General features: G+C 45.0%; 1 protein-coding gene and 1 long non-coding RNA gene across 3 annotated transcripts in view; one reads left to right on the top strand and one right to left on the bottom strand.

Annotated features, from left to right (window-relative positions):
• The window catches only part of LOC138566955 (serine/threonine-protein kinase MRCK alpha-like), a 2,642,347-nt gene that overhangs the window by 678,491 nt on the left and 1,937,536 nt on the right, over nt 1-26,320 (bottom strand). The window lies entirely within an intron of this gene.
• Nucleotides 4,828-26,320, top strand: part of LOC138566956 (uncharacterized) — a 120,991-nt gene continuing 99,498 nt past the window's right edge. Inside the window, exons 1-2 of the long non-coding RNA XR_011302071.1 lie at nt 4,828-4,900; nt 23,463-23,543. This is a non-coding gene — a long non-coding RNA (uncharacterized lncRNA). The remainder of the gene's footprint in view (nt 4,901-23,462; nt 23,544-26,320) is intronic.

Consider the following 26,320-nt stretch of genomic DNA (forward strand, 5'->3'; position numbering starts at 1 on the left):
TACACACAGCAGGTTTGTTGGGGAGCTCTGACTCTATAGATTGGAGGGCAGGCTCGAATTCTCTCACCTTCATTTGGGGAGGTTCCGTTTTTTCACCATCTGTTCAACATTCGCCTTGGGGCTTGTTATTCTCTGGCAAGATAAGAGGTGGCGGCTGCCTAATAATATAGACATCAACCGCTTTCCTAATCTCTTGCCGATGAAATTCTTTATTGGCCAATTCACAGTGCATGCCTTCATCCACAATAGGGATTTTTGTTGGGATTATTGGTGCTGAGCTCAAGTTACAGTTATGTTCATCTTGAGCTACTACTGCCAAGACAAGATCGTCAAGAGAAGCATAAGTTACTGTTGATTTATTTACTTCAGGCGTCTTGATGGAGCGGGAGGTGGTACTCCTGAATATATATGGTCCAAATGTTGACCCTGAATTTTATTCCCAGCTGACCATCCTACTGGCCCATTTTCACCTAGTTCCCATATTGAGGATGGGGGGGGGAATTTTAATACCATAGTTGACACTGACCTTGACAGATCTAGTTCTAAGGCCCGACAGCTGACCAGGGCAGCCAAGACCATTTTAGAGGCGCAGATCTCGCAGGGTGTTGTGGACACATGGAGACTGTTGCACCCGCTACCCCAGGAGTTTTCCCTCTATTCCACAGTAAACGACTTGCATTCACGAATTGACAGGTGGTTGATTTCGGATACCTTGGTTGGGCGTATTTTACAGGTACGAATCCTACCCAGGAACTTCTCCGACCATTCACCGGTTATGTTGGCACTGGCCTGGGGGGAGGGGCACGGGATGACGCGATCGTGGAGACTCAAGCCAAATGCACTGCTGGATCCTGTTTTGAGTCCGAGATTGGATCTTGTATTGACAAATACTTTGAGATAAATGCTGAGTTTGTAGACACTCCAGCTTCTTTGTGGGAGGCCTTCAAAGCCTACATCTGCAGGATCCTCAGAATGATCCACCGGGCCATTCATGAGAGTGAGTTACTACTTGCGCGGCTGTAAATGCAATACACCTCATCCCCATGCGCCGTCACGCTTGGTGAGATTGGAACCACCTTGGACACTTTCAGGGACCACGCGGACCGAGAACAGAAGTTTCTGGATGACCCTTGTGCCGCGAGACCATTCAGTGAGGGAGAACGCCCCTGCAAACTTGTGCCCAGACTGGTCTGACAAGAGTGGCACTTTGCATATCCCCTTACTCGAAAGAGCAGATGGAGCTCTAGTCCACTACGCTCCTAAAATCAACCTGCAGTTCCGCTCCTTCTATGAATCTCTATATGCAAACAACGATACAGCTCCTGCCTCTGACATCGAGGAATTTCTTGATGGACTCCCACTCTCTGTGTTATTTGACAAGGCCAGAGAGGCGCTGGACCACCCAATATCCGGTGTCGAAATACTGAGAGCCATTAAATCACTCTCGGCCGGGAAAGCCCCCGGCGCTGACAGTCTCCCCATAGATTTTTATAAATACTACAGGGGAAGCCTGGCACCTCGATTGTCCACCATGTGGGAGGAATCGTGCGCAGCTGGGAAGCTAACCCCCACGCTGCGTGAAGCGGTTATTACAGTGCTGTGTGGCTCCTACCGACCCATCTCTCTGATAAACAGCAACGTAAATATCTTCGCTAAGGTGCTGGCCCTTCGGCTTGCCCCACATCTGAGGTTTATCATTCACTGCGACAAGGCTGGGTTTATACCAGGATGCTCCACCGCGCTTAACCTACGGCGTCTTCAACATGTTAGCCCGTGTGGACCCGGAGGCACAGGCAGTCGCAACGGCATTGGACATGCAAAAGGCCTTTAACTCTGTTTCTTGTGGGCTGTGCTGGAAAAAAGCAACTTTGACCCCCGTTTCATTTCATGGGTAAAGCTGATGTATGCCTTCCCAGTGGCCAGGGTGTCAACCAATGTCCTTCAATCTGCCCAATTTAGCATTGCCAGAGGCGCTGCCTGTTTTTGCCCCTGATATTTGCAATAGCCATCGAACCCTTGGTGGACAGAATTCGTCCGAGACATGCACATAGGGGCGTGCGACTTACTAGAGAGCCTGAGATTATTTCACTCTATGCAGATGATGCATTGCTCTATGTGCGCAGCCCTGAGTAAAACCTTGCACCAATCATGCATGATGTCCTCCTCTTTGGCACCCTCTCTGGGCTCAAGGTTAATAGTACAAATTCCGAACTGTTCCCACTAACGGGCGCCACCAAGGCTCCACGCAATCTTCTTGGGTTCATCTGGTCCCCATAAGAGATAAAATATCTGGGTGTTCTTGTCGCGTGCCACCAAACCCTGCTGTACGACCGAAATTATGGAGGTTACTTGACGCTTGTGCAGAAACTAGACGGCTGGGCAAAACAGCCGATCACAGTGGCCCAGCACGACGCACTTATAAAAATAGTAGTGCTCCCACAGTTGCTATATAGATTCCTGAATGTACAGCTATGGCCGGGGGTCGAGATGTTTAAGAAACTCACATCAGCGATTAACAGCTTCCTGTGGCACTCTGGTGCGGTCTGACTGAAATGGGACACACTGGCGAGCCCATATGAGCAAGGGGGATTTGCTGCCCTGAACTTCGAAAGATATTGGATTGCAGGCCAGGCTCATTATGCAGCGCTCTGGTATGACCCAGACAATCCTCACACATGTCAAACTGGAGCAGCAAGCAGCGGGATCCCGAGACATTTGTTCCTTGATCCTCCCCCCACTGAACCATCAACTGGGAGTCATGGACCCTGTCGGGGTCACGATATCTGCATGGGGTAGGATTAGGAAACTGATTGGCGTCCCCAACCCATTCCATGGCTACCTCCCCCTGTGGAACTTTCTGCCGGGGCATCCCCCGCGATGGACAGAAGGACTGCATGTAACTGGTCGGCGGACGGATTTGTCCTCCTCCGTGAGGTCTATGCAATGGGGTCCTTCACAGAATGGCAAGACCTGCCCGAACCCATGAAGACACGCCCCTCCCGTTGGCTGCACTATAGTGGCCTGCGCTGAACGCTCAAGGATATGTGGCAGGAGCTTCCCTCGCTTCCCTCTGACAATTCACTTTGAACTATGGTTGTGGGGGGCACCACGGCTCGCGGGGGAGTTTCGAAGTTATATTGGCTCCTGCAGCAATGGGCATGCCAACCACTAGATAGGCTCCATGAAGCCTGGAGCAGGGACCTGGCGGCCGACAAACAGTTGGGAATCCATGTGTACCCACACCCATGAAGTGTCCTACATTCAAGATTTTGTTTCATTAAATTTAAAATTCTACATAGATACCACTAACCCCCTGCCAGATTGCACTGTATGTCCCTGGAGCGCTCCTCTGAGACAAAAGTGCCCCAAATAGCTACCCATAGATATTGCACAATTTGTTGGAGACACAAGTTCACAAAAAGAGTGATTATACCATCTTATGAAGCATATGTCAAGGATGGAGTGGTCTAGTGTATGAAATTATATACAAAGGTTTATTCAATGTAACATCATAAAAAGCTGACCATGAGATCAAATGAAAAGAAAACTAAAACATGTACAAGACACATATACAGCGTGTAACCTGGTGTGGTGGTTTCATAACAATTTTTTGTTTGACTGCTCTAAATCACTTTGCCACAGATAAAAATAAAGGGGAGGCTAGTAACCAGGGGGTGACTTGTTTGAGAATTTGTGTATATATATGTGTGTATATATATATATATATATATATATATATATACACACACACACACACACACACACACACACAAACAGCCCCCGAATGATCGTGTCGACAGTACAGATCTGTTTCCAGTCTTGCTAGTGCGTACAATCAGACTTTATTTTTTCAAACATGGGCGATGGTTTAAGGCTTTCTTCAGGACGCAAAATCCCGTTTTAGGGACAGATGTTATGAATAGCTTCTTGGCTTATAGATGCTGTACACAGATATCTCATTAGATGCTGTTCAGAGGTATCCATAAGTTATTTCATATTAAATGCCCAGGATTCTGCATGTGTGTGGAATGAGTTTGTGATCAGGGATTCTCCAACGAGGAAACTCACACTGAATTAACATCACCTACATGAAAGGTTGAGCTAAGCACAGACACATAAGTGGTCATCGCACGCTTAAAAACAAAAAATTCTGCAAGCATCAGACGCGATTAGTGCCAACAGGCTCCCTGTAATGAGGTTGCCATAGTTTACGGTATCATTTGCATATGTCGTAAGGTGTTCATTGGGAGTACCAAGAGAGAACTGAGGATAAGGATCAGAGAGCATTTGGCTAAAATTGGGAGCCAGGACCCTTGCTTCCCACTGGCATCCCATTGGCATCCCATTGGCAAGCATCGCACCAAATGGACACGTGCATTGTTCTGCTATTGACTCATAAATGTATTACTCTACATTATAAATATATCAACCAGGGCTCTACACATATGATGTGATATAAAGGTTAAAGTCAAATCACTTGGCCCTTGCACCTGGATGAATCCGTGATATAGCATTGTTACTAAAATATTAGCCACTGATTACGTTAAAAACAATTGATCTAATGACATGTTTTTATAAATACGCATTAAGTAATAGCTATTTTCCCTAAAACATGAATGGAGACATGTAAATAATGGCTTTGTATATTCTATATGCATGCAGTGAGAACAAGCACATTGAAATTGTACATTAACAACACGTATCCTAGCATAACATTTAACACCATGCCAAGATGGTGGTGAGCATCTGCAGACACTGTAGATGTGCCTGCAGAGACGCTGCGTCGTCTTGCCACAGTCGTACACCATTGCCATGACAACGTACTAACAACATTTTCTAATATGGCGCCGGCTCGCGAAATCCGCTCAGAGCCGACGCGTGTGATTGGAAAGATTGTACGGTAAGCGCACGCTTTTTAAAGATCGAGCCCGAACACGGATTTAACACTACTATGCCTATCATTGCTTTAGCGGGACAGACGCATACGGGGACATATAGAGGCTATGTACGTGATCGGAATGAATTACGCGCATAACTTGAGCTATCTAGATTTAAGTACTATTTTGGTTCAGATAGGAATAACAATGGGATAACGTTCCTAATTTTCACGGGATTACGTGCAAATACTGTGGATTATGTAGAGCATTCTGTTCAATACCATTTGAGTAGAGAAAACACTGCTTTAGACAGAAATTTGATTAAGAATGGACACTCAAATATATCCCTTGCAGAGACACAAATAATGGGATCAAACCCATGAGAATAAGCATCAATTAAGTTTCTTTTGTACCAGTATCAGAACCAAATACGGTAAGCAACCCATTACAGGCCCCCTTCATCTATTCAAATACTGATTAAAATGCTGACATAACAGTGGTATACTTTTTCTCAAAACCAGTGAAATAATGCTCATTTCTTTTACTTTCTTCCCGCTCTCTCCACTTTTCTTACCCCTTCCAATCCTCCACATCACCAACCCGCAATCTCTGTCTTAAATATTACCATTGTCTCGCTATCGTGGCGTTTTACACACTAATGTTTTGTGTGAATTGTTTTGATCAACTTAACACATGCTAATGTTAGTCAGTATTTGTATTTACTCATTTGCTATATATTTCCAATATATTGCTAAATGATGGGATACTGTTTGGATAAATATATGTATATAGTCCTAGTCCTGATTTGAAGAAGGCTCTGTAGAGCCGAAACACATGTCATTAGGAAAGGGCATTTTTGTGATCAAATCTATATTAAATCACTTTTTCATTCAAACATTGGCGCAGAACTCTGCTCTACTTCTTTACTTTGATTCCCTTTGCTTGTTGGTTTAGTGCATGGAGGTCGTATTGTCTCACTGAATGATGACCCACTTGCCCTGTTAGGACTGTTGGAAGGATTTCATTGCCCACCGGATGGCTCTGAGCTGCAGAACACTGATGTGGAGGAGTGTTTCTTGTTCTGACGATGCGCCCCTTGTCTTTCCCCTTAGCAGTACCCGGGGAAAGCAAGTGTCTAGTTCTGCTTTGAGGAACAGAGCGGCAGGGACGTCATTTCACCAAAATGCCTGGGGTAGCGGAAGTGACATCACACAACCCTTGACCCCCTGATGACATCACAGGAAGTGATGTAATTTGCCCCATCCCGAAGTGATATCGCGGGAAGCGATGGAACACGACCTTTCAACCGTTGACAAAACAGGAAGTGACATCACATAGCATTGTACACTACGAAAAAAATGGTTACTATATCACTATAATGTGATGTACATTTCATGCAAGAATGGATCGCCATATGTAGCGTTAAGATCAGTGAGTATAGTCCCATATTATCAAATTACTGTGAAAGCAAGCAGACGTCCATGATCAAATGATAATGATGTGTTATTATATAGCACTTACGCTTAAGCGCTTTATATAGAACAAATATACACCCGATATCATCCAACCTGTGTCGGTACTCATTTATCGACCTCAGAAGGATGAAAAGCTGAGTTGAGGCGTTTAAGAATAGACTAAATCAGTGACTCACCCCCTGATGTGTCCCTGAAATAAACCTTTAAAGAGTCTAGCAATTATTGTATAGAATTCTAGAAAGAGACATTATTTGGTTTCCTATTCTTTCTTATTTAGTTTCAGTGCTGAAAGTGTTAGACTTGTGGCACTCCTGTTCTTATTTTTTTTTTTAAAGGGCCTGAACATGAAAGCCAGCCACTCCAGGAGCTTGCATTACAAAAAACGAAGAAAAAAAAAAGAAAAACATTTTTTTTTTTTTTAACAGAGGTCGCAAGGGAGACCTCAGAGGTCGCGGTTGCGACCTCTGGCGACCCCCAAATGACATCCCTGCAGAGCGGTTTGCACCGACTTGGTCTTGTTGATAGCAAAACCTAACCTTTTCAGTGTAACTTACATTTGCTTGACGGCCCTGGCTGGCTGTTTCCTTGACTTTGCCTTTAACAGCTAGTCGTCCAGGTATGGGAATACCTCGATTCCAGTCCACCTGAGGTGTACCACCACTGGAGCTAGACACTTAGTGAAAACCTTTGGGGCTGACTTTAATCCGAACAGGAGCACGCAAAACTGGAAGTGCAGGTCTCCCACTGTGAGCCCGAGGTAGTGTGTCGGCTGGATGTATGGGGATATGAAAATATGCATCCTCCAAATCGAGTGTAGCCAGAAAGCAGCCTTTGTTCAGCCACAGTAAGACCAGCTTGAATTCTATGCATTTCACAAACTTGTTCAAAGCCTGTCTAATATTCAGCGCCACAGTCCGTGTTCTTTTTGACTAGGAAAAAACGAGAATAAAATCCCTTCCCCTTCTGGCCCATCTGTACCACCTCTGTGCTCGCCTTTTGCAGATGTTTGTCTATCTCCCACTTGAGTTGCGTCAAGTGGTGGACCTTTCGTAGTTGTGGAGGTGATGTTGGAAGATGGTCCACAAATTCAATGGTGTGGCCGTTTCAAATGACCTGAAGCACCCATTTGTCTGAAGTAATGCTCTGCCAGTGTTTGAGATGTTGACGGATCCTTCGTCTCACAGGGGTGCAATGTTCAGGAGGAAGTACTCTCTTGTCAATTTTGTTTCGATTGGACCCTTGTTTGGCCCGATCCATGCTTGCCTCTCTGTGTGTTGTATCAAGTAGACAATTGCTGGTACCAATTTCCTGATGGGAATGACGATGAGGAGGACCTCTGCAAGGTGTATGTACTGTTGTGATTGCCCGGTTCAGACGAACACTCGCGCGCAGGCAAACGAGACGGAATAAACTCACGGTAAAAGAAAAGGTTTAACTATCTGGGACCTCCTTTGCGATGACCGACGGCCATTAAGAAACACGGTTGAATACAGAAAATCATGAATATATGCTGCGCTGCACTCGCCTTGCCTAGAGTTTTTTGATAGACAGCAGTCCTGAATATTTGCTGAACTGACAGATCCCTGAAATTGAGAAGAATTTCTTCAAGGGAAAAGTGAAAATAAGAGATCTGTGGGGGCATACCCCGCTCGTAGTATGCAACACGCATAGCATGGTTGCGTGACATGAAAGAAAATGTGTCCTGAAGACAGAATCTATGAAAATACAAACGACAATTGGTTTGAATTGTATTTGAAGAACTGTATAGATTCCAGAAACACGTGTTGAGACACACTATGTTCCTTACAAAAGGGGAATATTATATCTTGTACATATTTCCCGGCTTGTGGGTATTTGCAAGAGTTGTGTATAAGAACACGGCAGAATGTGTTTAAAAGCATACTGATTGCAATGAAATGGTGTATAGTAGAGACAAACACAACACTTGTTTTTACAAATGTATGATCTTTTTTATGATTGTTTTAAATGCAATGGGATAGACATTAAAATATGTATATTTTTTGAAAAACCTTGTGTGCCTACCTGAAGTTAGAAAGGGTGGATTGTGTATGTGTCAGGCGTATGCCATAGACAGCTCTATACCCTAAAGGAAGGAAGCCGTTTATATGGGTTGCATTTTTTTATGATAGATTGTAGTCCTTTCCCATACGGCCCCTAAAAAGAGGACAATACAGCTCTGGTTAGCTGATGTACTGTTGTAACGTCAGTATTTCGAAGATTTGATCCGAAAGCTGCAGAAAGGGCATCAATCCTTATCTTGATCCTTTAGGGAGCTAATGGCTCTTGCCATCTCTGTCAGTCTTTATTCCTTTGAGATGGTCGTCCACCTCCTTGCCAACCAGCTCCTGCCCATCGAAGGGCATATTGACAATTTGGGACTGGATCTACGGCCTGAAATCTATCGTTTTCATCCAAGCTTGCCTTCTTAGAATGATCGCATGCACCATCTGCCTGAAACCAAACTCAGTCACAACTACCGGAGATTCGACGTCTGATGCAATACATTTTAGTTCCTCTTGAAGGGAGGTGTTTTGCAAACTTGGACACATTGACCACAGTTCTCTGTCATATATTGCCAACATTGCTAGAGCATTTGCTGCTCTTATTGGCAGACGTTGCAGCCGACACTTTACTGCCAATTGCCTCAATTGCGGTGATGCAGGATTCGCAAGCTTTCCTTTTTGCTGCTACCGTGACAACAGACTCTGGCTGGTGGTGTGTCCCGCAGTCATAAAGGTGCACTCTAAGGAGCCTTGTACGTCTCAGGACAAACTAAAGCAGGAGTTCATGGCGGGTTCGCTAGTACCTTCTCCCCAGCTTCCCATGGTGTCTAAGATTGGGATGGTTGTAGCCGTTCTCCTCCGCTGGTCCCGTTTTTTGTATAATACAGATTTCTTTCTCCTCAGTGGTTATCTGTAGGTTGAACAATTCAGCTGCTTTAGCTATGATTGTATGAAAAGAAGCCACATCATCTGATGTTGAGGATCCAAAAAGGGAGTCCCGCCTTTGTTGCTTCTAGATGATTTATGCATCCCATTCATCTGCATGTTGTGTGGGTGAATCTTGAGGGAGTTCCCCTTCCTCAGGTTCATCGTCTTGGGTGTCTGGATCAGTGAAATCTCCTTACGGGTCATCCACAGGATCCTGTCAGAAAGGGTCATCCTGTCAATCTCTGATGCCCGAGAAAAAGGACACGGTGGACGAGATTGTCTTCACCATGGAGATATGCTTCTAGGTGAGATGCTGTGTTCTGGAGGAGAGAAACTCCTTCGCCTTTTGGAAGGTCCTTCCTGTTCTGAAGTAGGCAGGCGGTGGGCCTCAAGTGCCGCTAAGCATGCCCTCTGTTTTTCGTTGAAACGAATCCATAATCTACATGGAATGCATCAGCTCTGCATGGAAGGGGTCAGAGGTGTCCTCTGCAGAGGAGTACCAGGGTGGACTTTGTTCCTTGGGTAGTGACCAGGGTACCTCTGATAGGTACTCAACATTCGAGAATTCCTCCTGGAGGATGTCAGGCAATTTTACCATCTCCTTAATGGGAAGCAAGCTGATGCGGGGTCCTGATGCATCCAGTATCGGCAGCGTACAAAAATGCCCCTTGGTTGTCAGTGCAGGTGTTATTTCAATGTTCCCCGTGGACTGTTATGCTTTAGTGGAAGAACAGTCATCCGATGATTTTTTTGTCGATGAGATATTGGTCCGTTGATGGCTTATCTGCCATGGAAGAAGTAGTGGATGAGTGGGTAGTCATGGGCGAGTGAGTTGTCGTGGGCAAGCGGTGTTGCAATACAGCGGTCAATGAGGAAGCCGTCATCATAGTCTAAGAAGTTGATGTGGACAGGGTTTTCCCCCATGGGCTACGTTATCTTGGAAGAAGAGCGTTCCCCCGTGGACGACTTAGGCATTGACGGTGCCTTGTGGTCAGTCGTCGCACATTTTGTGGATGAATGTCCCATAGACGGGGACTTGAGAGGTGTGGATGGCATTTTAACCATGGGCAGGGCAGGGGAAGAACTAGTCGTCGCCCCCTCCATGGACGAGAGTCCTGTGGTGGTGTTTTAACAGAGGGTTCCTTACCTTTTGATTTGATCATTTCTACCTCCAGATGACGACCTTTGTGTTCCCACCTCCGACTCCTTGCCAATATTCTTCTGAGATTTTGTAGGAGGTGAATATCCTCTTTCCACTGAGGAAGCTCTCCTTTTAGAAGTATGCTTCTTACGGGGCCCTGGGAGATGTAACATGGCTGTTTTTATACAGACTCCTTGTCTGAAGAACTGCACCTAATCTCCAAATGGAGAAGGTCTTCTGTGTCTGTCTTGAAGAGTCTTCCGAGTGAAGGTTTGACAAATGGAGCCTTTCTTGAAGTGATGTGGATAAAGGCGGTAGATACACAGTGTGTGGATCTCTGACAAAGACCCTTCTTTCTGCATTCAAGGCAGTCTTTGAAGAGAGCAGTCTTTCCCTTGGATGTGCCTTCAGTGCCTGGGTCTGCCATGCCCATGAGGGACCTTGTGCAGAGCCTTCTCTCAAGGATTCCTGATGAAGTAGGGGAGTCCGTGGGCTCCAAAACACAGGTTGTGTTGAGCAGAAGAAACCCTTTCAGAAACAGTTTCAATTACATAAAAAGAATGGAAAAAACGTGGAAATTTATAAGAGAGCTGATGAGGATTCCCCTAGTCCAGGCTTGGACAGGCCTATAGGGCAATACCCGAACCAAAAACACAGAATTGTAGTGTGGGACAGTTTTTGGGGTGAAAGTGGGCCACATTTTTGGCCAGTGTGGCCCAGTTTGATGAGTTACTTCAGTATGCAGCAAGTAGTTTGACCAGTGTTACTGAATAAATATTCTATAAATTGTACAATTTGCATTACATTTTATAACAAAACTCCCCCTTGGGTACTATTCAAACAGTGTCACAAAAGTAATGAATTGTCATTTGCAACTGTGGGCCACTTTTTCATTGGTGGCCAAGACAAGTTTATGCCCCTTTCGAACCCCTGCCCTAGTCTGTAGACTGCAAAAACAAAGTGGACCAGTGGAAGAGATGACAACTCATCATTCCAATGAATTCAATACATTCTGCACACTGCACATTTTATTCAGTAAATCCAATAAAAAATGGATACATTGTATGTTAAACAAATCTAAACATTCCAAATACTTCTCATCGTCACAGTTCTAGAAAAACTCATACTCGAACACTCTCTATCTTTCATTCATACCATCACTCATAAAACCTCAATGGCTTGTTATTCTTTGGTGTAACTATTATTCCATGCCACACTCTTGTTCAACAACATTTTTCTAACATATATTTCTGACCCTGTCCATCAGAATGGTGTCATATATAGTTTGTTATAATTCACAAACAATTAATGTAGTCGACACGTGTTTCGGTTACGGGACACACAGTATCGTCCCTTTCTTCTAAAGACCTTCCTCAGGACGTAAGGCAAAAGATAGATGTCTCGCCTCTAATGGACTGGAGTAAGCCAAGTTGAATCTATAAAAAACATACAACAATAAAACCTATAAGGGTCTGGTGCCATCCCAATTTCTTTTTATCCTGACTCTTATTGTCAAATATGCAATCCTTACAAATAGATGCAACACATCTTACTCACCCCCGTGTTTCAACTTCGGAGATGTAGAAAGATGCAGAGAATTAAATCCCCTACTGGTACCTATTATTCAATTTAGGCAGGTCCTGTGAGATACAATACAATTCATTTCCCATCCTACTCATAATTGCAGTCTATGTTAATAGGTATGTATACAGTATAGATTCATTTATACTCACACATCCCCATATGATATCCGAGATCTGTACCAAAGTGTCATACACTCTAGATGCTTCTATTCCAGCAGTCTTCTATACCAGATATGCAACCTCTGCCACAGTGTTCTAAAATTATAAGAGAACCATGTGTATCTCTACCAAATCGGCAACACGAATTTTCTCCCATGCCTTTCAAATACAATTTTCCATCTTAGGGACTTACCCCTCACTGGACAAAGTCGAGTCAGTAATTTGTGCACCAGAATATTTCTTATGTGCGCTGCGAATAGTTCAAAAGATGTAGAGTATTAAAACTCTCCTTCAGGTATATTAGGCTTCTGATTCCTAGAAATAGACAGAGAACCGTCTCATACAACCACTCAACACCAACGATACATTATTCTGTCCAACTTCTAAGCTTATATTCTGTCCGGGTGAAATGTGGCGGCCCCATCCACACTCATATCTTGGATGCCACCATGTATGCTAGATGTAAATTTCCCAGCAAAACTATGCATGAAAGATTCATTAATTTTACCCCAGTCGGACCCAGATGTCACTTGCGTTCCTTGCGTGTGTGAAAATGCAATCCTCACACACACACGTATATCTATTTCAGCCCTGGTCACACTTACCGTAGACCAGAGTTGTAATAGATTCAGTTTATCCGTGTGGTTGTGTTTGTTGATTCATCGAAACGGAGGAGGGACTCAAGCCTGTCTATTTCAACCAAAACTAAAGTCATAGAAAGAGGACTATCCACATTCTGGATTACGGTGAGAAAGAAAAGTTTTGCCCGCCCAGCTCAAATGATATGACCACACTCTACATATCAGTAAGTGTGTGTCATTAGATCATTATTTGGCAGGATTTTGGCCAAATTTTTATTTAACAAAATCCTTATCAACACAATATCTTTCGCAAAATATTTATTGTGTTATTAAATGTGTTATTAAAAGGCATAATTAGAAAACAGTTCTTTGATAGCGCTCTTCTCTCCACTAAAGCCATAGTCATATATAATGGAATTAAATACCAATCCCAAAAGGGAACTGAGTATATATCTCCATAAGTGAAGACTTCATAGGTGAAGACAGACCCAGGGCACGCCCTCGCGCGTACCCAATATAGCTTATGTCCTGGTGCTGCTTTTATCAATAGCTCTCCGCATACTATGAAACATCTAAGATATACAGAATGTTCTATATCTCAGTAGGTTCCCATCCTCTATCGATGTTCTCATCATAGGTGAAACCGAGTCCCGATTATACAACCTATGCGTACCATTCAGCTAACAGATTATGTCTTGTACCTGCACCCGTGCACTTATATAGATGAGTACATGTGTATATTCAGATTTGACAAAGTAGCCCTCATCACTCCAGATATTCATGTCATATGGACTTCTCCCGTCATAGTAGCCTCACTTCTTCGTCAATAGAGCATTCCAATCTACTGAAACATTCAGGCCTTGTCGAACTGTGTCGAGGGTATAAATCCAGCACTGTTCAATGCGGTGAAGTATAGTACCCATATCCCCTCCACTCCTGTTGGTTTTCACCGATTGGAGCACAATTTGGGATTGGTATTTCATTCCATTATATATGACTATGGCTTTTGTGGAGAGAAGAGCGCTATCAAAGAACTTTTCTCCAATTAAACCTTTTAATAACACATTTAATAACAAAAATATTTTGGGAAAAATATTGTGTTAAGGATTTTGTTAACTAAAAATGTGGCCAACATCCTGCCAAATAATGATATAATGACGCACATTCACTGATATGTACAGTGCGGTCATATCATTTGAGCTTGGCGGGCAAAACTTTTCTTTCCCTGACCGTAATCCAGAATGTGGATAGTCCTCTTTCTATGACTTTAGTTTTGGTTGAAATAGACGGGCTTGGAAAGCGGATGGAACAACAAACACAACCGCACGAATAAACTGAAGCGATTACAACTCGGGTTTACGGTAAGTGACACCAGGGCTGAAATAGATATACGCGTGTGTGTGAGGATTGCATATTCACACACGCAAGGAACGCGGGTGACATCTGGGTCTGAGTGGGGTAAAATTCATACATTTTTCATGCATAGTTTTGCTGGGGAATTTTCATCTAGCATGTATGGTGGCATCCAAGATATGAGTGTGGGTCGGGCTGCCACATTTCACCCCGACAGAATATAAAGCTTAGAAGTTGGACAGAATAATGTATCCTTGGTGGTGAGTGGTTGTATGCAACAGTTCTCTGTCTATTTCTAGGAATCAGAAGCCTAATTTACCTGAAGGAGTGTTTTAATACTCTACATATTTTGAAGTAATCGCAGCACACATTAGAAATATACTGGTGCACAAATTACTGACTCGACTTTGTCCAGTGGGTGGTAAGTCACTAAGAAGAAAAAAATCAATTTGAATGGCATGGCAGAATTCGTGTTGCCAATTTGGTAGAGATACATATGGTTCTCTTATGATTTTATAACACTGTGGCAGAGGTTGCATATCTGGTATAGAAGCCTGCTGAAATAGAAGCATCTAGAGTGTATGACACTTTGGTACAGATCTCAAATATCAGATGGGGTGTGCGAGTATAAATGTATCTATACTGTATACATGCCTATTAACATAGACTGCAATTATGAGTAGGATGGGAAATGAATTGGATTTCCCTATTTTGTTGTATATCACAGGACCTGCCTAAATAGGATACTAGGTACCAGTGAGGGATTTAATCATCTACATCTTTCTACATCTCCGAAGTTGAAACACGGCATGAGTAAGATGTGTTTCATCTATTTGTAAGGATTGCATATTTGACAATAAGAGTCACGATGAAAAGAAATTGGCATGACACCAGACCCTTATAGGTTTTATTGCTTTATGTTTTTTATAGATTTAACTTGGCTTACTCCAGTCCATAAGAGGCGAGACATCTATCTTTTGCCTTACGTCCGAGGAAGGTCTTTAGAAGAAAGGGACGATACTGTGTGTACCGTGACCAAATCACGTGTCGACTACATGAATTGTTTGTGAACTATAACAAACTATATATGACACCGACACGATGGACAGGGTCGGAAATATATGTTAGAAAACTATTTGTTGAACAAGAGTGTAGCACGAATAATAGTTACACCGAAGCATAAAAAGCCGTTGAGGTTTTATGAGTGATGGTATGAATGAAGGCTAGAGAGTGTTTGAGTATGAGTTTTTGTAGAACTGTGACGATGAGAAGTATTTGGAATTTTTAGAGTTGTGTAACATACAATGTATCAATATTGTTATTGGATTTACTGAATAAAATTTGCAGAATGTATTGAATTCATTGGCATAATGAGTTGTGTCATCCCTTCCACTAGTCCCCTTTATGTTTTTGCTGTTTACTTTACCTGAAGGACCAGGGTTTGAGGTCAGGTACCCCCTTTTTTTGTATAGGCTAGTCTATAGACTGCAGTGAAAAAAATCAGAAGATGGCTGCCTGGGTTGGAGCTTAAGCCCTGCCACCTCATTGGTTGGGGTCATAAAGGACCAAAGTGAGGTTGAGGGACTACATAAGTGAGTGCCTTGTGTGAGAAACCAGAAGCTGTCTCGCCCGCTAGTGTCCAGGGATCTGTTCTCCAGGTGGCCAGGACACGGCCATCACTTTTGGATCCAGTTCCTGGGGCTGACCAGTGTGGGAGGATCACCTGGGTGAGGGGTCTTCGGGGAGTGGGACACTGGATGGCGAGACACAGTATCCTTTCCCCTGCAACACCTTTACCCAATCCTACCAGGTAGGATACGTGGGAACCATACAAACCCCCCCCCCCACCCTTTCCCTTCTCCAGCACTTTCAAACGTACAGCCTGCTCTGGGAGAAAACAGACTTGCACCCGAGCAGTGTACCTGACATGTTCCGCTACTGAAGTCAAGCAATTACTAACAATCACCCACACCTGACTTCCATTAGACTTCCCCACATGGATAAAAGGCAGAGCAGGAGAGCACACTGAGCGAGGCAAAGCACACAAAGTACAGCAGTTTCAAGTCGGCAGTTGAACAAAGGGAGAAAGACAGCCAACCAAGAAGGGTTTGAAAGAAGGGAAAATACCCTTGGCCTTTTCGTTCCGACAGTGTTACTTTCAAGAAACCTCCGAGGCAGAAAGCGTAAGGCCAGGAAACCAGACTAAAGGATCCTGCATTGTGTGTCGGAGATACCTAAGGCCCTCCCACCCAACTGACCAAGGCGGGGAGGAGCAGCAGCAGCCGCTGTGGTATCATCCTTGGCTCCAAGAACAAAAGTACCAGAAAGAGCAAAACAGCCGGTGAGTAGGGGAGACCGATGCAAGACTAGTCTGTGTTGAAGTCAAGGTTGTAAGTGGCAACATTGTATAGCGAGCGCTTGAATGAACATTGTTAAATGCTTTTGATGAAAGACACGAGTAAAGCTAAACTGCTGATGAATGTTTGAACTTAAAAGGAAAGATACGATAGATTTGTCCGGCACCGTAGATGTGCTCAATCGTAAGTCTCTGTAAGGTGTCCCGCCAAGAGAAACGAAAGCAGAAGATTGATGAGAATAATTGTGTGAAGTTTATCGAAGTGGTCCTGCGACAGGTTCAAGCAAAACCCATCGCACATTCGAAAGTTCAATTTTGATATTAACAAGATCCGAGCCCGAACGAGATCGATATCAAGAGGATCCAAGCATGAACGAGCGAGATACATGGTCGAAGCCCGAACCAGGGAGATCAAGTGTGATTATTGAGTAAAAAAGTGGGTCTCAGCCTGAAGAGGGAGACCCCGCATGAACATTGAAAGCGAGAACTTGTGCATGTGAAAATCCTGATAGGAATGGAACTTTGAGACTTTGTTCGTTGCAACAGACCCTCTGTAGTAAGACTGTTATTGGAAAAAAAGACTTTGGCAGAACGCCTCAATTCTGTGCCTTGAACTGTATCCTCATGGCCGAGAAGCCTGAGTGTGCGAAGCTCGAAAGTGCCACCTTGTCCTGTGCTGAACACGTGCTGAAAATGTGGGGAAGGGAGGCCAACTGCTCAAACATCCCGACATATCATTTCTTCAACACTTTTCTTTTTAAATACACCATTGTCCCACACCCTTTTGTATTTAGAAGTAAGGATTGGCAATAGGTGTATTAGTATAGGCCCTTTTATTTTACAGAGAGTTGACTAGAACTGCGTTATTATTGTTTGATGGTCGTAGCATGCGCTCATCCTTAGCTTTAGATAGGCGTTCAACCAACTTATTTGAAGCTCAATAAACACCCTTTAACTGTGATCACCTGTGTCTGTTTTCACTGTTTGATACCATGCATTCCTTACACTTGTCAGGCATAATGGCCAATCTGTCTTGCTTTCCCTATGGGAAAAAATGTATTACATGTATTTTTAATTTACTGAGGATCCCCAGTCTGACAGGGAATATTAAAGCATGTGAATGTATGAAGGATACAATGCTGGAGAAATCCACAGGCTCAAAACCTGCCTCACATTGATCCAGTCCTGATGTCCAGTGGGTATCAGTAGGCTCAGCCCCTCCAAGACTGTATTCCTACTGCTGGATCAACAATACTTAACACCCTGTCATCCAGACCTAGTTCTCTGCTATGAACTTAGAGGGATTCACACGCCAGCTGGCCCCCTGTGCCAAGTCCCTTGGTTTCAACATTGATTGACAGCTCAGGTTCAAAAGGCACATAGCAAGGAAGACACAAATGGCCTGGTACCAACTTTATCTCCTGCGGAAAATTAAGCCCTTCATCCCAGAAAACAACTTTAGATCTTCTGTCCAAGCCTTGGTCCTTACCCACCTGGATGGTGGCAATGCCCTTTTGGAAGGCCTTCCAGCAACGACCCTGGCACCCCTGAAATGTGTCCTGCATGCTGCAGCAAGACTCAATGATAGCGCAAATTTCAACCACCACACCTCAACCCTCATCGAACTGCAGTGGCTCCCACTGAAAGCCGTATCATCTTCAAATCCTGTTACATACAAGGATGTCATCCTGAATTCCCTAAGCTACCCCGCTGAGAAACTCAGCATCTCTGGAAGCCTGCGATCCACCAGAAGTAAGGAAATGTGCAGACTTGTATTACTACAGTGCAGGAAGGAACCAGTGACCGGCCTTCTCTATCTACGCTCCAAGAGTCTGGAACCTCCTCCCCGTCAACATCAGCCTTGCCCCATTATTTCTACGGTTAAAGAACAAGCTCAAGCCCTTCCTCTTCAAGGAATGGCTCCTCCTTAAAACCTAGGTCCAAATACCCTGCACTCCAAATCCTACCTGAGACTCAGTGATCTGCTCCCCAAAGCTGCCAATTGCCCACCCACCTCTGTTAGCTCCCCGCTCTGTTTTTCTCTACTTCACTCACTGTGTGCTTCCCCCTATGATTGTAAAGCACTCCATTGCTTCCCGAAGCTAAGTCTGCGCTCAATAAATACCCTGATAATAATACCCTAATAATAACTCAGGTCCCACCCCTAGGGTCTACCCAAAAAAAGTAGTTCCTGGGAAGGCTCCTTCCAGTCTAGCAGGGTCGTCCCCAGTGGTTACCACCTGTAGGGGGACTTTTGGGTAGCAGCCCCAACTCTCTAGCCTCATAGGGAAGGGTACCCCTCTGGGGAGAAGTGACTAGACCCCATGAATCACCACAGTACCCAACATCCCATTGGCTGGGAATAAAATGACCAAAAAAAAGGTAGTTAGGCTACAGTGTTCACAGTTTTTCTTTAATGTAAGAGTAGGAAGTGTGTAATCCAGAATTCCCAGCCCGACAGGGAATATTGAAAGCATGTGAAGCTATGAAAGATCTAATGCTGGGGAAATGCTGTTATGACCAAATTTTTAGGTATTAAAATATCTTAAACCCATAGAGATTTTAATCCATCCATAAAAAACAGATATTGAAAAGGTTTGGAACTTTATTGCTTGCCATGTTGACATCATCAGTCCTGCATATCAGTACCAGCGTACGGCTCTGGCCTCTCACTTCTCCGCTAAAACTCAGGACATCCTGTCCTCAATCTACTCTTCCTCTCTCGGCCCCCCCCCCCCTTGGCCATCTCTCCCTCTCCTCCTCCTTTCTCCTCTTTGTAACACCTGATGAAGTTTCTGGACAAGTCTGATCTATGAAAGTGTTGTTCAAACAGGTCCTCCCCTGCTCCTCCAGAACCATCAAGGAACATATTGACACTCTTACTACAGCCATGGGCGATTTCTATAATCACTCTTTCGCCACAGGAACTTTCCCCTCTCCCCTTTAGCACTCCCTTGTGCACCCCTCCTCAAGAAGCCGTCTGGTGATCTAACCTGCCCGGCAAACTATCGCCCAATCTCCATGAGATTGCCTTTCCTGGGCAAACTCTTGGGAAAGCTGGCCATCTCCCAGCTTACTCTCCACGCTGAATCTGTTGGTTGTCTCCATGACCATCAGTCTGGCTTTAGAGATGTCAGAGGCACAGAAACTGCCCTCCTGAACACCTGTGAAGATCTGCTCTCTAACCTTGATTCCAGCATTCCTTCTGGCCTCATCCTTCTTAATCTTTCCTCTGCTTTCGACATTGGTCCTCCAAATCAGTCAACAATGAACAACCCTTTTTTTGCCCAACACCTCCACTACCCCTTAGTTAAACCCCCTCTTTCCACCCACTGCCTCACGTTCCCAACTCCCTCCCCCATGGTAACGGTATCTACTTTAGCTGAATGGAACCACAACTAAGAACCTTCAGTTGACTTGAGGTAGCAAGCAATGTCATTGTGCAAAGTACTTATGTCCTTGGCTGACTCGCAGGTGTTTTATTACATCATAGGGTGCTGCTTAGCAAAAATAGTCCCCAGGGTGACACCACATTTGTTTTGAGTCCGGCCGAAAAGTTGTTCTTTTTTCCAATCAAGCTTTGTTCTTGCAATTTTGTACGTTCCAGTTTTCAAATACTTGTTCATGAATTATCCCCATACCCTCTTGTGCGGAGCTGCCCTGCCATGGAGCCCAGCAGTTATTCTTTCCATTACACATATATTCAGGGCCAGGTTGATCCACTCCCTTGTAAATGGAGTCTGAGCAAATTTCCACTTCATCACTAGGCAGGCCCATGATGCGAGCAGCAGGGGCACTGCCAGTGCTGTCAACCTGCTCAATTCCCCCTCCACTTCCTCCAAGCAAAACAAGATCAGAAAGGGCGATTTGGTTCGGGGGATCCCTTCTAGGTCTTTGATCCATCCCAGAATACTTGTATTCAAGGGCATCCCCACCACATATGCCAATAATCAGCTCTGGCCCCACACGAGCGCCAGCAGAAAGGGCTTGCAGGCTGAAACATCGTTGAGAGCCTGACAGGTTCATATTGCCACCTATGGAAGAGCTTGATGGCATGCAGTTTGTATTGGCTCAAGATCGATGTCTGGGAGGCCCCCCCTACATAATCTTTTCCAGAGTAATGGTTCTATTTCCCTCTCCATGTCTCTTTCCCACCTCTGCCTCAATTTCTCCATGGACCTGTTCCCTGTGACTTCCAGTTCCTCGTACATAGCTGAAATAAGTCCCTTAATTTCCATACTTTTGTTTAAGAGTTTCTCAAAAGGGGTAAGGTCCCTCTGTATTCTGTCCCTCCATGCTCCCTCGGTTACCACCCCTTTAGTTGAAGGTATGAGAATACAGAGAGAGTCCCTATATCCAGCGCCCCCTCCAGGTCGGTTATAGTAATGAATTTGCCCTCCCTCCACAGTTGGCCGACCCTTTCGAACCCTGTCTCAAACCATGTCTGAAATCTTTTCGGGGTTTGGAATCGCATCTCGTACACCAGGCGCCCAAAGGTGGCTAAGGGTTGAGGGCCATGATGTTACTCCTTGCATTTCCGCACCCTGTCACCATATGTTCAATAAAGTCCCCACTATCTGGCGATCTCGGATTCTATGGGTGAGCTGGCTTCTTGGTGCCCACAGCTATTCCTCCACAGTGGCGGGGGACAGGTGAAAATTATCCTGAAAAATCCACTGAGGATCCCTCTGCACTCTAAGGTGGGGTATGAGGACCCTCAGCTGTGCCGCTTTGTAGTGGAGTTTTCATGTTCGGGAGCCCCACCCCACCCCTCTCTTTAGGTAAGGTAAGAACCTCAAAGGATATCCTCACTTTTTTCCCCTCCCAGAGGAATTTCAATATAGCTTTATTTCACAGAAGGCGGCTTCAGGGACCCGGATCGGGAGCATCTGGAATGCACAGAGGAACCTCGGGAGGCAAACCATCTTGAGGGCATTCAGGCGTTCGAGCCAAGACATGGTCAGTTTATTCAATTTTACCAGATCTACCCTAAGTTTCAACAGCAGTGGGGGTGGGGGGGAGTTAAGCTCAAATAGGTCTCCCGTGTCCCTCGTGAGGTTGATACCCAAGTATCTCAGTGTGCCCAAATTAACCTGCTCCCCCAATGCAGTAAACCTATTAATGTCTTCGTCCCGGTCCCTATCTAGGGGAAAGGACCGATTTAGCCCCATTAATCTTAAAGCCAGAGAGGCCTCCGTACTGCTCAATTAAACAAATTACCCTGGGTACGGAAGTTAGGGGGTTCCTCATGTGCAAGAACAGATCGTCAGCACAGAATGACACTTTATAGTTCACCCCTTCCACCGAGAGTCCTTCTACTTGGGGGTCCTGCCTGATTCTCTGGGTTAGCGGTTCTAGCGAAAGTGCGAATAGGGTCAGGGAAAGGGGGCAGCCCTGCATGAGCATGGTACCAGACTTACTTTAGTGAGACTTCCTTAAGAAAGCCCCACTCCAACCTATCAAATACCTTCTCAGCATCAACAGAGAGGAGGGAGAAGTCACCCGCCATCCCCCGAGCTTCATAAATCAGGTGCAAGGTTTTCCTCATTGTATCTGCCCCCTCTGACCCTGGTTTTTCAACCTCTACCTGGCCCCTTTGGCCCACCTGATCTCTACCTTCTCCTCTAACTTTCAGTGTTATGCAGAGGACACTGCTTTCCTTCAGGCTCCCCTCAGCATACTCTTGCTCATTCCTGACCGTCTATCCACGATTCAGGATTGGTGCGCCTCCAACGATCTTTGCCTTAATGCCAGTAAGACAGAGATAAGTCTCATTCGGACCCTTGCCCCTGCTTTCTCTGCCCCTGCTTTCTCTCTCTCTGGCCACTCTCCTTTGGCTTTTTTCCTTCGCCTTCCTGCGAGGCAAAAAACATCGGTGTCCTCTTCGACTCCACTCTCTCCTTCTCTCCTCAAATCTCAGACGTAGCCAAGAAGTCCCACTACCATCGGTGGACCTCCTCAAAGGGCCTCTTGTTACGCTCACCTGGCTCCCACAGGGGCGTCGGTCGGACCCGGACAGCTGCGGTCTCCACCCACGTGATGCGTGGTGCAGCAATGACCGACTGGATCTGCCCTCCTAATCTTGTCTGCTTAACCCATAGAAATATTCTCCTGCAAGTGGAGAGATGGATTTAGCCACTTGTGGATTCAAGTGATGGCACCTCCACAGATACGAGAGGATGCGAGATATAGTCACGTGACATCCGAACTCAGAATACGTGGCACGTTGGGCGTGATATTACCACGTGACGTACTCAGGTGACAACGGATAGGTTCACGCATCGAAGACGGACAGAGAAATAGCACACTCGGTTAACAGTCATAGAGCGACTTCACACAGATTGAGTGAAGAGAGACGGAGAGAACCTACACAAGCTTCTGTATGGGTAAGTCTATCAGTCTCCACGATTCCGGTTACTGGGTGTAGGTAGTGACGCGGCCTGGTTTGGGAGGCATAGTGACGTTAGAAACTACATATGTGACGGTTGGTTTTCTTTTCACAGGTCCCCCCGGCACATTAGATTTGAAGAGGCTGACTATTTAACGTGACAATGTGTATAGAGAACCACTTAAGATATAGGTGGCAACAGTAGAGTTGAGATCTTGGTTCCTGAAACCTCATTTTCTTTTGGACCTTCTAGGAACAGGTAATCATTCCACCTTTGATGGGATACCTGTGATAAACTTGACAGAGCTAAAGGCTACAGATGTTTAGAAGATAAGTTTTTTTATGAGCTGAGTTGAAACGTTAACAAACCACTGAGAGTAGGTGATTCAGAGAGGAGGAAACCAAATTAGACGGTATCCCCTTAGAAGAGCCGATTTGTAAGGTGAGATAAGAAAAGAAGAAGAGAAACGATCTGAAGTATATCTTTTTACATTAATATTATATGTGATACTGTCGAAAGTAGAGAAAGGCTAGTATATGGTCTAGTGTTAACGCAACACACCGATTTGAGTGGTCTGGTATTTCTCGTGTTTTTCAGAAATTGAGCAGGCAGACATATTTGTGTGAAGACTCCCCTACAGAAACCGTTGTTGAAATAATTATGACAAAGAATGATACGGTAAGCCCTAATGATAGTATACTAAGGTACTGACTAGGAAGAATAACAGCAAAATTGTTGATACGGACTGTTGTTCCTTGTTATTTTCTTGTTTTGTGTCTTCCCAGGTCATTATTAGTGTGGCACAAAATTATTGGTGCATAACAAAGTCGTTTTTAAGATTGGATCGACCTCATGTGGAGAGAAGTTGGTGAAGGGTACAGATGGTCCCCCTGATGAAGTTCTTTAATACTTTGTCATAGTAAATTGGTTTTGAACGAAACATGTTGGGCATTGTAGTATATTGTGAGTAAGTGACAATAGAAACAGTATTCTGATTTTTCGGACACTTATCCTCCCCAAGGTAGCATTAATGGGGTTAGGAGTACACTGAAATGATATATTACTTGTAGATTAGTATCCTTTAGTAACGGGGAACTAATGAGCTACCGACCATTTGGTCTCTTTATAGTAAGTAGTCACCCTTAAATTGTTCACTATCACGTTTTGTATAGGCAGGTGATGCAAGGGTGGACACCACATAGGTGAATCACACATGGGAATTGTTTTATTGCGATTTGTTTGTAAAAAGGATTTTATGTATTTTTGCAAATTTTAATCAATAGTGTTTTATAGAATCAAGTGTTTTGTTGTTTATGAAATTAAAAATGTGATTTATAAATTGTGATTGTGACTGAGTGCCTATTTGTTAAAAGCGCTTGGTGTTGGTCGACTGGGGAGATACATGAGGCGAGAACAAGGTGACGTGGTTTGACTTTTTGTGTTAGGATTGTCCCGAATTTGCATTTAATGAGTCTGGTCACCACGTCAGTAAATTGGCTCTATGTCTCTAGATGGTGATTGTACCCCCACAGTCCTCCCCAACTAATCACCTGCGAAATGCCCTCACAGCAATCTCACCTTATATTCTTGAAAGATGAGCTCTCCATCCTGCGTGGATTTGCAGGGGCGCGTCGATTCCAGTTACTTCACTGGTTTGAAGGTTTGGGAGAGTTCCGGAGAGTATTGACTCTGAGGTTCCTGGTGAGGACCAGTAAGTATTAAGTTCATAGAGTTCAATATGTCTGATGTTCACTCTTGTTCCCCCCTTCCTTTCTTGTCTTGCAGCTGGCTCGTGAAAAGATGCTCTTGTGGCAGCTGGTGGCGCTCAGGTAAGAGTCTGTATTACCCAGCGCTGTCCGGTAAATGTTGCACGAGGAAAACGTGGTGTTTTGTCTCTCTTTACAGATGCGGCACGTGAAAATATAGAGAGTCACAAAAGGATGCCTCCGGTGGTAAATTAGGTAAGTCTATGGCGGTAAGAATTATATTTGTTGGTTCGCTCGGCTCACCTTGTGGTTTTCTTTTGTCTCCTAGGTGCCGAAGTACGGCGAAGAAATGATGGAGGCAACGCCGACCCGAAGGATGCTGGGAAGACTGGTGAGTATGGCGCGGTGCTGCAGCTGGAGGTGCAGCGCATGCAGAAATGATGTTCTTCACAGGTCCGGAGACAAGATGGATCCAGAATCAGGTGTGGAATAGAAATAAGTTTGTTTTCTAACATTGTCCCTTTCTTTCCTCTTTGTTTTAGGAGCTTCGGATTCCATGCAGGCGTGGCAGAAAACTGGATGCAGGCTGCAGGCACGGTGAGTGTTACGCTGCTGGATGCAGAATAACGCGAAGCCTGTGTTGCTGGTCGGGTGTGGTTTAAATAGCCTCAAAAGTAGTCCCAGGTAAGAAGTCCCTAGAACCACACCCGAGTAAAAAATAGTCCCTGTAGAAAAATAGTCCCTGTAGAAAAATAGTCCCTTTCAGACTTCATGTTGGATTGGAGTCATTTGCAGCATGGTCTGCCTGAGGTAAGTAATGACTATGAGCCTGGCGCATTAGGCGCCAGGACTGATTCCTACTATGAGCCTGGCGCCTAAGGTGCCAGGACTGAACCCAGATAGCCCCTAGCCGGGGCTGCTGAGGTTTTACTAAATGTCTAGATGCCTGCTCCCGGGGCTGATGGGCTTGGTCCGGATGCCTGGGGGTAGGCAACACGACACCTCTTCCCTTTTTTCACTTTCCTCCAGAAGCTCACTGTCTCCAGAAACCTGGTTCTCTCTAGGCAGGACTACAGCAACAGCCTCTTTCTCAACCTACCTTCTTGTAATCTCCGCCCTCTGAAACTAATCCAGAATAGGACTGCAAGACATATCCTTGGCCTCAAGCCAAGGAACTGTATCTCTCCAGCTCTGAAATCCCTCAACTGGCTCCCGTTGGCTGCAAGGATCAAGTTCAAGACACTTTGCATTGTCCACAAGGGTTTCTGGGGTTGGGGCCCGTACTACATCCAACATTCTCTTCCAAAATGCCTTCCTTCTCAAGCCCTTTGCTCTGCTACCTCCAACTCTCTAACCGTTATACGCTTCTCCAGGCAGAGAGTGGGGGGTAGATCTCTCTCCTCTGCAGGTGCATTCCTCTGGAATGGCCTCCCTGCCCCACTCAAACTTGAGCTGGATCACCTGAAGTTCCGGAAGCCGCTCAAAACATTCTCGCTCTCCCCCCCTGCAGACCTACCTTTCTGCTGTACCAACTGGTTACTTGGCTACCCTCAGAGTCTCACTAGGTATCAGACTCTTTCTTGATCAGTCACCCTTGCACTGCCTCTGGGCCTACCACACACTTAGGGGCTGTAACCGTAACCCTACAGTCCCTTTTTCTCCTTCCACTACCTAAAGCTGTACTGCTCTGGCTGCACTTACTCAGAGCATTGCTGCCCTGTTTTCCCCTTCCCTCTCCCTTGCACTTCC

The sequence above is a fragment of the Ambystoma mexicanum genome, chromosome 2p, assembly GCF_040938575.1.
Source record: "Ambystoma mexicanum isolate Mex_15411 chromosome 2p, UKY_AmexF1_1, whole genome shotgun sequence".
Lineage (NCBI taxonomy): Eukaryota > Metazoa > Chordata > Amphibia > Caudata > Ambystomatidae > Ambystoma > Ambystoma mexicanum.